Source organism: Peromyscus leucopus, chromosome 7, assembly GCF_004664715.2.
Source record: "Peromyscus leucopus breed LL Stock chromosome 7, UCI_PerLeu_2.1, whole genome shotgun sequence".
Taxonomy (NCBI): domain Eukaryota; kingdom Metazoa; phylum Chordata; class Mammalia; order Rodentia; family Cricetidae; genus Peromyscus; species Peromyscus leucopus.
The window spans coordinates 56,654,973-56,670,057 of record NC_051069.1 but is presented as its reverse complement, the minus strand read 5'-3'; positions in this window follow the sequence as shown (position 1 = coordinate 56,670,057).

The window sequence follows — 15,085 nt, the reverse complement described above, 5'->3', positions numbered from 1 at the left end:
ACGTGGGGGAACACCTGCACAACCAAGAGCTGTTAGTGAAGGTGGGGAACACCTGCACAACCAAGAGCTGTTAGTGAACTAGTGAACATGGGGGAACGCCTGCACAACCAAGAGCTGTTAGTGAACGTGGGGAACACCTGCACAACCAAGAGCTGTTAGTGAACTAGTGAACATGGGGGAACGCCTGCACAACCAAGAGCTGTTAGTGAACGTGGCGTAAGCTCAAATTGAGATCATCTGGCCTAGTGCACCTTAGATTGGTATTAACATTGGTTCTCTCAGCTTCACAGGATGAGTTCACGATGAAGGCACTGACTGATTTCCACTAGGGGAGAGGGCTCATTCTCAGATGGTGGCTTCTCATCACATCCACAGTGGACAGTCAAGACAGCTGGCTTCTGCTCATGTCTAAGGCATGATCTAATTGCATCCCGTCACTTCCTACTGCCATCACATGGTGATCTAGCAGAGGAATTTTAGAGAGACAACAAACTCCTCTAACTGGAAGCCTGAAAATGGACTTACAGACTTACATCTCAGCTTTCCAATAGCCTAAAGACCTTGACTTTAAAACAACTTATACAAAACAGCAGATCACTGACTCATGAGTAACTATCCCTCCATCTTAAAATTCTATGCATACTAAGGGAAAATGAAGAATCTTGGTAAGATTTTAACCTTTTTGTTAAAATTCCTACCAGTGTCCACAAGAGGGAGGGCTCTGCTACAAAACCATACTATCTCTATAGTAGGTACCTAGCCAGCCCAGCCCTAGGACCCTCTGTGGCTAGATCAAGTTTTTCTACTTAGTTTATATACTTGGTTGTGAGCCTAGCCTTTAAGGGCTGAGCCATCATCTAGTTACTTATAGTTGAATGTTTTGTTATATGTGAGAATACATTTTCAGAAGCAATTAGTTTCAGATAATTCCATCCCCCTTTGATCTAGTCAACTAAACAGCTCAATAAAGGTAAATTTTAAAATACAATTTTCTCTTTGGATGGACTGCTTTTAAATTCAAAATTAGTATTTTTTCAAGTTGCTTTGAGAACATCACACTGAGTATTTTTGAACATAGTCTCACTAATGCTTGGATTACAATATGTATTTGTCCTCCTTTCCCCATTGGGTATACTGAGACATTCCTGTTCTTACTGCACTGGAGGGCAGCACAGTAGATTAGGAGATAGCAGTCCTGAATTAGGAGCTGACATCTCCAACACAGATAGTGTGTCCTGGGAAGATGTGGCATGGATAGTGCATCACTTTTTCTGTGGATGCAGCGTAGTGCCATACAACACACAACTTGTACAACCATGAAAGTGCCCCCATGCCTTCAGTTCCCACTGAGGCAGAAGTGGTATGCTTTGAGTGAAGCTCTTGCATGCCTAAGATCAGCAGCTTCTCAACCTGTGGGTCTCAACTGGCTTCTTCAGGGATCAAATACCAGATACTTACATTATGATACATGACAGTAGCAAAATTACAGTTATGAAGTAGCAAGAAAATAACTTTATGGTTGGGTGGTGTTACCACAACATGAGGAACTGTACTAAAGGGTCAAAGCATTAGGAAAGTTGAGAACCATTGTTTTACAGATGGTCCTTAAAAAGTAGTTGCTTGATTTGTGCATTTCGACTGATAGGTCTTTCCATGTCTGATGAGGCTTCCCTATGCATTGCTAATAGGGCAGTCTGGGAAACAAGAATCCTACAGACTGGGCTGGAGAGCTGTTGTAAGCTCTTCTTTTATTCGCCATTTTCAGTGCAGCTCAGAAAATTGTGTCTCCTTTGCCATGTGAAAACCTGACAAATTTGAGGTAGGATAAAGTGTGTCAATTTTGTCAGATGAAATGCTTAACAATTTTTGAGCAAATGCCCTGTGTTATGGAGGTACTGGACCAAATGTTTTAATGTGTTAGCACCCTGAAAAATATGCCCTGGCATGTTGCAGTTTATTCAATGTATAATTTAAAAGATTTCTGAAAAATAGTGAATGAAACCCAGTATAAGGAGTGGAGCAGATCTGAAGATGGAGCCATGGCACTTTGCTATCTGGTTTCTAGTGTATCTTGGTGTCTCAGTGATGACTTTCAGCCTTATGTTGTTACATGTATGCACATATGGCATTCATATTCCTAAATCCAGTGTTAGTTTCTATATCTCTTCACATGCTTCCAAAGGTTTGCCAGCACCTACCATCCTATAAGGTGGATGACTGTCTACAGCCATCTGTGGTGGTGGAGAGACCACGGCAAAGAGTGACATTAAACTCCCGATCCCCCAGCTCTGACCCCTGAGCACCACGGTGACAGGCATGTGCCACCATGCTTGGCTTCCCTGAAAGCTTCACTCTGCACTTAGCAGCTGTCTAGAGCTGACTTCTTGAAATGAGACAGGTGTCTGTGTCAAAGCTGAAGCTTCTCCACATTCCCCTGGAATCCTCTAAAAGTCATTGGGGCCATTTTACCTCATTCTCTGTAATGTAGGCATGCCATGCTCCAGTGGCCTGCTGGCCTAAAAGCTCAGCTTGGATTTGAGTCCTGAAGGAAGACTTCTTGCTGGATTCTCTCATGGCTTATTTCCCACCCACCCAGAGCAGCCTTGAGCAAAAGTTAGGACATCTTCAAGCCAGCTGGACCTCATTTCCACCACCAGAAACCCTCCTCACATTTCAGTGTTGTGTTCTTTGAGTTTGTTCTATGAAGAAGAAATCACATTTCAAATCTTAGCTGAGAGAATCCAACTGACTCACCTGGCCTAAGTATCAGTTGCAAATCCATTCAGCTGTGGCAGGGCTCAGCCCCCTGCAGTCTGCCCGTGGCCACTAGACCTCTACACCATGGGAAAGGCGGTTCACATGAGCAGTCATGGATGGTGCTGGAATGGCCACTCTGGGTACCACAACTGATGCCTCAACTTCCAATACATACTTGTTTTGAGAAAACTTTAGAAATGATTTTTTTTTTCCTCACAAACTTCCAAAGTACACTATAGGATATATTTGCACTATAAAGAAAAAATGTATTACATTGGTTTATCACTCTACTTCTTTCTTTTTTTAAAAAATTCTGATGGGTGTATGTACCCTCTCATGAAGTTGTATTAGCAACCTATGAATGCTGTTGTGTACCATTTTCCTCAAGATTGAAACATTCCATCCTACAGGGAAGCTCCTTAGACTGGAAAGTAAACAGCTCAAAATAGCTCAAGGAAGTGCCTCAAACTGACCAGATTCACTAGCTCCTTCCCTCCCAGGGAAAAGAAGCCATGTAGCTGGAGAATTTCTCTGCAGGTCCCACCAAGCCCCTGCAATCCCACAACCCACGTATAAACTAATCACTCAGACGCTTATATTACTTATAAACTGTATGGCCATGGCAGGCTTCTTGCTAACTGTTCTTATATCTTAAATTAACCCATTTCTATAAATCTGTACCTTGCCACGTGGCTTGTGGCTTACCGGCATCTTCACATGCTGCTGGTCATGGCGGAGGCTGGCAGTGTCTCCCTGACTCAGCCTTCCACTTCCCAGAATTCTCCTCGCTCCTTGTCCCATCTATACTTCCTTCCTGGCCACTGGCCAATCAGTGTTTTATTTATACAGAACGATATCCACAGCAAAGCCAGGCTGCTAAAAAAGACTCTCAGACAAGCCAAGCTGCAAAGAAGACTCAGACAGTGGTTTTCAACCTATGGGTCTTGACCCTTTGGGGTTGAATGGCTTTCACCAGTGGTCACCTGAGACCATTGGAAAACATAGATATTTACATTACAATTAATAATGGTCGCAATTTTACAGTGATGAAGTAGCAAGGAAAATAATTTTATGGTTGGGGTCACCACAACATGAGGAACTATATCAGCTGATCACAGCATTAGGACAATTGAGAACCACAGCTCTAAGGGCAGACTAGCTACCTGAAAGAAGCAGATACCAACTGAGCTTCCTGGAAGAAGTTTAGCCCAGAGTCATTTGGAAGAGACACTCTCCAACCTGTGGAGCTGCCTGAAGGCTCTGCAGTGGGCTCCAGGTTCCAGCTTTGTGAGCTGTCACCCATGCTGGGGTGGGCTTTGGGGATGCAGCTGTCTTTGAGTCATTTCTGCTTCTGTAAGTAACCCTTCACCCACATTCCTCTAAGTAAGCTCTCCCCGCCCCAAAATCATTGTTTGCTTTCCATTATGATATCCATACTTTGGTCTGTCATGGACTCCTTATCTGTCGTGAGGAGACACATTTCTCTCCAGGACATGTTTTGTCACAACAATGCCATGTTCTGTTTAATGTTAGTCAACAATCCTGGGGTGTCTTCTACTGAGCAGGTGGCATTTTCATGGAGTAATGGGCAATTTTGGGAAAGATAGGAGCAGGAACATGGTGTAATCTGACTGTTGGGTAGATGTGGCATTTATTGATTTGTGCTTGTCTGACTTTCAGTAGCACAGCATGTGCAGTTTTAAAGTATAGTTTATGAATGTTGTCCAACTTATAGTGTAGACAATGTAAAAAAAGAAAGCACACTTTAAAGTTTGAAATCTACATGCAAAACATTAAAAACTTAACATCAGCACTGGAGAGATGGCTCAGTGGCTCAGTGTCCTTGCAATTCCTCCAGAGGACCAGAGTTTGGCTCCCAGCATGCACTCTGGGTGGCTCACTCACCTGTCACTACAGCTCCAGGAGGTCTGGTACCGTCTTTTGGTCTCCTGGGGCATCTGCATGGAGGTGCACATGTATACATTTAGACAGACACAAAGACAAAATAAAAAAGAAAATAAACCCTTTTAAAAAATTAATTAGCATCCTCACCATACCAAAGTAGTTATGAATGCCTGTACCTAAGTTGTGTGAGCACAGCACAGAGCTCCCCTCACTAGCTGGGAAATGACATCCTGTGCAGCTTTACTATCCAGAGTTCCTTCAGAGCTGAACTGCAGTTGTGACAGGTCACAGAAAGTCACTGCAGTGACGAAATAGGTCAGTACCTAATAAGGCATGCAGAGTTCCTCCATTTGTTTGTGTTTCATAAGCACCGGTGGAACTGAGGATGGTGCAGTGTTTGTGTTGAACATTCCGGTCTTAGGTTTCCAGGGACATGTCCAGAGCTGGAGTTCTTTTCTCTTCACTCATCCACTATCTGCTGGGTTCTGGAATGTGGAAACTCACTAATGGCTTTTGAGTGTTGATATTAACCTTCTTTCATGTGTTTCTACTCCCATGTTTATTTTACAGCATGAATCAGAAATCAACCCCTTTTCTTTACCTGGGATTGAACCCAGGGCTTTATACATACTAGTCTAACATTCTGCCAGTGAGTTACAGACCAGGCATGAAAAGGAAGTCTTTTTGAATTTGTAAAAGACGTAACTGGCTCTCTCACACACCCCTGTGTTTGTACTGTCTAAGAAATTGTCAGTCCACTGCAAACCGGATGCTCAGCAGTGGCAGTGTGTGAACTCTGTTAGATGTCATTAGCAGACTCCAAGAGTTTGACAAGTGGGGAGCAGCACGACTCACCCCCACAGGACCCTTGCAGGACTCAGCACCCATCCTGGAGGGTGGGAATGGCGCGCAGGGCTGCAACAGAAGAGTGCTCCAAAGCTACAGCAAACAAAACGGAAAGTCGGCATGGCATGCGAGCTTGTGTATGGCTCAGATGAGAGGACGGCGGGGCACCGTGAAAGTCACACACACGGCAGAGACAGGCCCTCCGCCCTGCTGGACATCGTGGCACACAGGAGCCGCTAACAAGCACTTCAGAACAGAGACAGTGCATAGGTTAGAAGAGCTGAGACATACTGCCTGCAGAGCGCGAAGCTGCAGTGAGGCAGCTGGTGTGCTCGGCAGGACTCAGGAAAGATGTGGAGACTGACGCTAGAGAACTGAGTGAAACACTGATGAAAACCTAAGCTATTTGAAACTTTCTGCCCATCCCTATCAAGGTAGGCATCTGGAGGCTTGCTCAACAGAAAATTTAAATCAAGACACTCTGTAATTAGTGATGACAGGCAAGGCCAGAGGCCAGAGTGAGTCAGTATGCTAAAAATGGGGATGACATTACATTTTGCATAGAGATGGTGAGATCTCTAAGTCCACTAACGAGTTCTCAGCTAAATTACAGACACTCAGTGTGTTGTGTTGAGTCATAAATTTGGAGGGATTTAATCGGGCAAAGCAAGGATTAGGGTGGTTGGTTATTAATGCGTTACCAAATTGCAACAAATACACCATTTTTTGTGCTGATGGTTTCTGAGGCCCATAGTCAGGCCTCTCTCACACAGTCTACATGGGGACAGCTTTTACCTGCTTTACAACACCTAGAGGCTCATTGGGGAACTACGAGGCATCTGGAGCAACCCCAATACCGAAAGACAGAATCCTCTAGAAAAATCTAAGCACAAGCTTGGTGGCTAATGGGGTAGCATAAGGACTGGGTTCTGCTGGGACTGTCAATTAGAGTTCCTGTGTGAAGTCTCTTCGTGTAGTTTGAGTTTCATGTGATGATTGACTTGTCCAGCAAAAAAGGTAGAAGATTCCTGGCCACCTGTGTGTGTCACACTCTGTCACTCTTGCTGTTCTGTGTTGGCTGGGCACAACATGCAGGCACAACAGCGGCATGAACACATTATCCACAGTAGAATTTCAAATCAGTTATAGCTATAGACCGTCATAAGAGACACGATCAACTAGTCAAGGAGCTGTTTCTGGAAATGAAGGCAGAAGGTAAATGCAAAGCCAGGCTCACTGTAGTTAAAGGACTACTGAGTTATACTGAGAGAGGAAAGAAAAAACCAGTTTCATGTGAGCCTGCTGGTCCCTGAGGTTTCTGTTACAGGCCCGGGCCAGATATGGGGGCTTCCTGGAGGAACACCTGGGGCCCTGATGGTAGGAATGGATGAGATCAAGTGAACTTGTGGAGTCCTAGCAAGGAAAGCTCAGTAACCCTTGTTTGGACTCTGTCTTAAGAAAACAACCAGGGCCAGATGTGGTGGCGCTCGCCTTTAACCTTAGCCTTTGGGAGGCAGAGGCAGTTGGATCTCTGTAAGTTCAAGGCCAGCCTGTTCTAATGATGGAATCCAGTTCAGCCAGGGCTACACAGTGAGACTCTGTCTTAAACAAAAAAAGAAAACAATCATGGAAGTCTAAACACTGGTGAAACATCACTGGTTGTAATATTTGAGGGACAATATTTTTATGTTTAAAGAGTAGTTTCATTTGTTACCATGAGTTCTTGTGCTGAGGATTAGCTCAGTTGGTAGAATGCTTGTCCAGTGTACACGAATCCCTGGGTGTACTCCATAGTACCCCATAAACCAGGCATGTAATCCCAGCACTGAGACTGTAGAGGCAGAAGAATCAGAAGTTCAGGATCATCCATACCTACACAGTGAGTTTAAGGGCCAGCCTTGGTTACATGAGAAAAGCATCATCCACACCTACACAGTGAGTTTGAGGGCTAGCCTTGGCTACATGAGAAAAGGATAAGAGTCAAGTGAAGGGAGAAGGGGATCAAGGCATAGATTGGCTAGATGTTGGTAATTAATGGAAACCAGTCAGAGCCATATGAGGGTTCTTTGAGTATTTTCTCTCCTTCTGTGTATGTTTGTAACTTTCACCCCCAAAAAAATATTTCAAAGTTTACACACAAACCGTACATGCACATATATGCATGCAGACAGAAGCTAACATCCAGGCAGGATTTGCTGTACTTCATATAAATGAATAATTTACAATAAATCATAAAATCTTTGCATTTGTCCAAGTCAAATGTCTTTTTGTAGAAAATTGCAAGGCCGTTCCGCCTATGAGGAGGACATGAGCCTCGTGTCTATGCCTCCTGGCTTCCTAGTACTTCCCTGTGCCACGGGAGTCAGCACAGCAGACCCTTCACTCTCAGATGCTCTGTTTGAAGCTAACAAACTCTAACTGTCCAGATGCACATGTGAACACAAGCAAAGGCAAATTTGGGGTGAGTGGTGAGTGGGCTCATTTTTCTCTGACGTCCTCAGGCCTGGAGGTAGGCATTGCTGTGCTCACGTGACCATTACATTTCCCCACTATTCACTGAACTGTTTGGGCTGACTCCCTCCTCCAGCCAACTGTCAGGCCTGTTCTCTTGCCTTGGTCCCACTTCTTGGCAGTGATGTGAGCACAGCAGAGGACCCGCTGACCTATCTGTACACAGTTCCTCACGACCCACAGAACAGTGTGTGTGTGTGTGTGTGTGTGTGTGTGTGTGTGTGTGTGTGTCCCGCTCCTTCCCTGTGCCTCTCCTGTTATCTCCAGTTCACAGCTGGTTCAGGTATGTTGTCCATCATCTGCTAATGGAATGGTACCACTCCCAGGAAACTTTCCTATGACATGAAGAATTCATCTTCAGGCCTCTGTATTCCAGCAGCTCTCTAAGCCTGTCTCTTGTAGATGAAAACATTCACATTGTATTTTCTATTACACATATTGTGATCATCACATACTGTGATCTACTTACAGATCTTGTTCCTTCCAGAGACTGTGTGCTCCTTGGCCACTGGACTGCACTCAGGGAATATCTAGTGTTGAGCATGACACGACACAGGAGTAAAGTAAACACTTCTTGAGTTAATGAGCCAAGGCTTCCCATATATCCCTTATGAATTACTTAAAAGAGTAAAAACAAACCCAAATTAAAACCTATAAATACTTGCCAGGTGTAATTTCTCATTCTCCAGAGGTCAATTAGCTAGACAATGTTTTGAATGGTCCTTCCATTGCCCTTCTGCTGACTGAAGGAGAGAGGCTGTTTCAGTTAGTTGTTATTAAAAATTCTCCAATATTATTAACTGCCTTTCTGGAGATGAACCAAGTCCAGACCTAATTAAAGTGTTCCCCCTGAATGATGGGTAAGGGGGCCTCCATTCCTCCCTGGGTTGGTTAGACATTGTCTTCTGTATTAAACAATAGAGGCAGAACTGTTGTCTCCAGCAAGAATTTTCCTAAAACAATAGGTGTTCTTACCTTGGTTTTTGGTTTTGTTTTTAAAGCAAAGCCCCCAGAGCTAGCCTCCCCACCACCCCTGGAGTGCAACCATCCATACACTGAACAGTCCGTGAATGGGGAACTTGGACTTTGAACAGATGGATAATTAGGCAGAATACTCTACTGAGAGACTATTGAGAAGAAAGTGGGGCATTCAGAACCAGGGAATGACAAGAAAGGACCACTTGGCAGCGATGGTTGCTCAGTGGGAAGGGTTTAGAAACTCCTTTCTTTTTAATAGAAGCCCTGCTAACCTCATCACCTTAGGGCTTCTGCTCAGTGATTAAAAGGGACTACCCTGGTCTTTGAAGAGGAAGGCTAAGTCTTTGTGGATTCACATGATTCTTATTTTAATTGGAAAGCTGTTTTGCCTAAAGTACAATACTGATTAAACAGTTCTGGCATTACATTTCCAGATGTAACTGAGGCTGGACTTGCTCCCTTAACCCAGAGTACAGGAAACTGGATAAACGTGTATGGAAAAGCTTTGCTCATATTTTGCACAGCAGTCCAGGACTATGGTCCCTGGGAGGAAGAAAATTGCAGTGTGGGTATCCTGGCACCTCAACTTTCTAGACTTCATGGATGGCAGTGAGTCAAGGGGAGTCTGAACAGAACCAGTTGGTCTTGTCTGGAGGACACAGAAGGCAGAGGTTGGGGAAGTTGAGATACTCAAAGCTCGTGGAACAACAACCCAGAAGGTAGAGAGCCATGAGAAAAAGTGCATGGGAAGCCTACAGAGGGACTCACTTCAGCCTGTTGCTACAAAGCACTGTGCATGGAGCACTGAGAAAATGAAGACTTCTCAGAGTGAAGCAAGGGGCTGAGAACAAATGTGCAGAGCACTGAACTCACCAAATGCATCACTGATGCTTGATATGGTGGTTTGAATGAGAATGTCCCCATAGAGTCATGTATTTTAACACGTCGGTCCCCGTGGGTGGTGCTGTCAGGGGAGGTTATGAAATCCTTAGGAGGTGCAGCCTTACTGAATGAAGTACATCACTGGGGGCTAGGGGGCTTTGAGTGTTTATAGCATCACCCCACTTTCAGTTTGTTCTGGTTTTTGGTGTTTCTGTGAAAATGTGATCAGCCATATTTCCATTCCTGCCACTTGCTGCCATACCTCCCTGCCATTATGAAACCTACCTCTTGAACCATAAGCCATGTAAAAAATACTTCATTTTATAAATTGCTTTTGGTCATGGTGTTTATCAAAGAGACAGAAAAGTAACTAATGCATCTATCAATTTACTTCCATCTATTTCCCCATTGGGTAGTTCTTGTTACAGCACTTCAGTAATTGTTTCTCTATCCAATCTAACCTATTATCGTATTTGATCTTTCATCCAATGTTGTTTGAGTGAGCTTTATGTGACTGGCATTGTCAATCACTGGGGACTTACATAAATAGGACACAACCTCCTCCTTTATAGGCCTGGAGCTTCTTCCATGATGGCTTGGTGGAAAGTACACAGTGCATGTGGGACTTTAGATCCCTGGTCATACCACTATGAACTAGATACCAGGATATCACAGCTCACATTCATGTGGCTCTCCACATTGGCTTCATGGAAGGTGACACGGGTATTCTTGAGCACCCTTGTTGTGAAATATTACTTTTAACTACATAAAGATATGTTACATTTGTTTATATTGTGGAATATTACTTTAACTAGGCAAAAATGTGTTACATTTGTTTATGCTGCATTTCTTTAACTATGTGAATATGTGTTATATTTGTTTATGCTGCATTTGTTTAATTATGTAAAGATGTGTTGTTGTTTCACCTTGCCTGCCTAAGTGATGTGTGAAGTCTCTCTGTATCCTGTGAATTTGTTGCTCTGATTGGTTGATAAATAAAATGCTGATTGGCCAGTATCCAGGCAGGAAGTATAGGTGGGATAAGCAGACAAGGAGAATTCTGGGAAGAGGAAGGCTGAGTCAGGAGTCACTAGCCAGACACAGAGGAAGCAAGATGTGAAGGCAGAACTGAGAAAAGGTACCAAGCCACGTGGCTAAACATAGATAAGAATTATGGGTTAATTTAAGTGTAAGAGCTAGTCAGTAATAAGCTTGAGCTAATGGCCATACAATTTGTAAATAACATATGTCTGTTTACTTGGGGCTGAGCGGCTGTGGGACCAGCAGGTGAGAGAGATTTGTCCTGACTGTGGGCCAGGCAGGACACAGGAAAACTTCCAGCTACACCTAAGGCACATGGTCAGTCTAATAAAAAGCTGAATGGCTAATAGCTAGGCAGTAGAGGGATATGTGGGGCTGGCAGGCAGAGAGAATAAGTAAGAGGAGGAATCTAGACTCCGAAGAAGAGAATGAGAAAGAAGAGAGTAAGGGAGAAAGAGAGGCTTCTTGTGGCCAGAAGCCAGGCAGCTACCAGACAGATAGACACAGAAACAGGGAAGTAGGACATACAGAAAGAAAGAAGGAAGAAAGGAAGAAGGAAGGGAGGGAAGAAGAGAGAGGGAGAGAGAGATAGAGATGCGGGGAAGGAAGGAAGGAAGAAAAGTAAAAAGCCCCGAGGCAAAATGTAGATAAAGAAAAACATTAGAGCCGGGCGGTGGTGGCGCACGCCTTTAATCCCAGCACTCGGGAGGCAGAGGTAGGCGGATCTCTGTGAGTTCGAGGCCAGCCTGGGCTACCAAGTGAGTTTCAGGAAAGGCGCAAAGCTACAGAGAAACCTTGTCTCGAAAAACCAAAAAGAAAAACATTAAAACAAGAGCTAAGATAAGGCCAAGCATTCGTAGCTAATAACAAATTTCCGTGTCTAATTTGGGACCTGGTTGGTGGCCCAAAAGAAAGCCTGCTACATACTCCCTCATCTTTGTCATTAAACAAGATGAAGCCTTAAAATAATTAGGGTTGGCATGATTTTAGAGGATTAATGTTGTAACAAATTGGATGATCCTTTTTCTTCTTCCTCCCCCCCCCTTTTTTTTTCTGTTGACAACACTTTGTGAATTCATGGAGCTCATCAGTGACCACATTCCTCTACTGGGTAATTGAAAGTTAATTGAAATGGCTACTTGTGTATTCATACCAATTAGATATTGCTTTCATCTATGATTTTTTCAGAAGATGAATTGAATATATACTGAGATGGTTGCCTATAGATGCCTCTTTGCATATTCAGTTAGCCAAGGCCCTGCAAAGGTAGATGCGAAGGGAAGCTGTATTTTTAGATGCAGAAGTGGACTGCCAGCCAAATGAGGGACAGTTCTGAATTGTGCCTTCTTGTGTCAAAGTCTGATGGTCACTAGGAGTATGTGGCTCCCTGCCAACTTTACAGTCCTACAACAGGTTGTTGTTGTATCTCTTAAGATTAATTCCCAAACCTACAAAAACGAATTCTTAGGAGGCTAGGGAGTTGGCTCAGTGGGTAATTATTGTGGAATAATCTTTTTGTGGACTGTAAAGATGTGTCTTTGCCAGGGTACCTTCTGATTGGTTTAAGAAAGAGCTGAATGGCCAATAGCTCGGCAAGAAGAGATTAGGTGGGACCTCTGGGCAGAGAGAGAGAAGAGGAGATGAATCTAGGCATGAGAGAGACACAAAGGACATGGAGAGGAGGGACTCTCTGGCCAGCAAGCAAAGTTCCAGATTCAATGAGAGAGCATACCTCAGAAAATATGGTGAAGAATGACTGAGGCAGACACCAAATATTGGCCTGTGATCTCCTCACAAGCTTGTATTGATATATGCACACCTACACACATACTTGCACATGCATGTACATGTACACACACATACACACAAGTTATGTCTTGGTGAATACATTTAGAAAGTGTTGCCTATTAAAGTTAAATGCATTTCTAGGTTTTGTTGGAATGTTTTAAATTTCAATCCAGAGAGATAGTGCAATTCTCAAACTTTCAAACTTCAGTTATTTATTTTGGGCCAATGTGCCCCAGGCTAGTATACTTGATGAGGTAACCAGGTCATAATGAGCAAGCAGCTTTGCTGGAATTTGAACACAGGCTATTTGGTTGGAAAACACACTTATGACCACAGTACTCTCTCTTCCATTTTATTTTTATTTTTTTCTAAGAGATCTTGCTTATATAAAGACCCACAGATCACACTAGGAAGGGAATTTTGAGATAAAGAGAACATATTTTGCTGGGATAGGACCTAATAGGCCCTAACTCTAGGCCAACTCATTAAAGACTGAAAGCTGAGTGTTGGTTATAGAGAGTAACCAACACAGCTGGAGACACTGTGCTTATGTTGGACTTTTTAAAAGCTCACTTTGATTATGGTTAGAACTTTCTACCCCTCTCCTCTACCCCAGCCCAGGATTTCTGGTCCCGTTCTGCAGATGTTTTCATCTGTAACACCACATGCTTCTGGTTTTACTTTTTTGCTTGTTTGTGTGTTGGCAGTCTCACACATCTCTGGTTGGCTTCAAACTTTGTGCTTAGCTGAGGATGGCCTTGAACTTGAGAGGTTCTTGTCTCTGCCTCCCAAGTTATAGGATTATAGACATGCTCTTTCATGCCCACCTTATATGATGCTAGAGATTGAACATAGGGCTTTGTGCCTGCTTGTCAAGATCTCTTCCAGCTTATTTCCACTCTTAGCTCCTTTGTTCATCAAAGTATCCTGAGAATGCATTCCATGCTACAGTTTTTAAAATTTTCTCTCCCTACCCCCACCTCTCTCTCTTTCTCCCTACCCCTCTCCCTGCCTCCCTCCCTGTCCTTTGGGTGGTGTGCCATTTGTATGCAGGTTCCTGTAGAGGCCAGAAGAGGGCGTCATATCCCCTGGAGCTAGAGTTATGGGGGCAATGAGTCACTCAACCTGGGTGCTGGGAACTGAATTCTGATCCTCTGGAAGAGCAGCAGGTCTCTTAACCACTGAACTGTCTTTCTGGCCCCATTCTATAGCTTTTAAGTGAATATTCATTGTGTGATGAGTTATCTACCTTTAAGGAGCTAGCATGGAAATGTTCTCATGGGAAAAAGAAAAGGTTAGGGTCAGTGGATAACTCAGCAATTAAGACCACTTACTGGTCCATCAGAGGACGGGAGCCTGGTTCCCAGTCCCCATGATGGGTGGCTGTCTAGATCCAGGTACATCCTGACTCTTGACGGCAAGGTGACAACTACCAACATGGTATACTGGCTTACTCTTGCCCCAGGGAGAGAGACTTATGGGGGCAGATGATTCTTCTTATCCTCTTTTTTTCTGAACAACACACCTCTATTGCATCAGGGATGGACTTGAGCTTAGATTACTCTCTCATGATAACATAGCAACATCAGATTCACAGATTCACCCAGTCCATTAAAGGGACCACAGACTCAGAGAAAAGAAGCAGCTTGCTAGAATTTATAGAAAGGTTGACACAGATAAAGCCAGGTGAGGACCACCTAAATAAACACTTCACTCTCAATTCCAGATCCTATATACACAACAGCAAGGTATCATCGAGCTATAGAGTATCTTACATAGGACTTGGCCATAAATTGATTAAATACTAATCAATAGGGGAGAACTCTCAGAGAACTTTAAATAATTGTTATGAGATAACAAGAAGCTTGAAGAAAGCAGAGCACATTTCAATACTGTAAGAGAGAAACTTAGCAAATAGATGGCAGCTAACGTAAACAAATACATATGCTAAACCAACAGAAGGCATCAGGGGTGTGGTGCATCAAATAGGAGAATGAGTCTGTGAGCTCACAGCACAGGTGCAGAGGAACAGAGAAGAGAGAATGAACAAATGCCAGTGGGAGCTTTGGGACGGATAGTATGAACGGAGCAAACACTTGGCCTATGAAGGGCTTGAGAATGCCACAGTGGCAAAGCTTATTCAGAGAAGTAACACAGAAAACATCTCCAAACTAGAAAGAGTACAAACAGAACAGGAAAGCTCAAAGGTCATCAGCCTAACATAACCAAGTCTGCTTGAGATATTTTAACAAAGAGTTTTGAAAAAGAGATTTATGTGTACAAGTGTTTTGTCTACATGTGTGTGTGTCTGTGCACTACATTCTAGAAACTGGATGAACAGTAAGCATTCTTAACCACCGAACCATCTCTCCAGCCC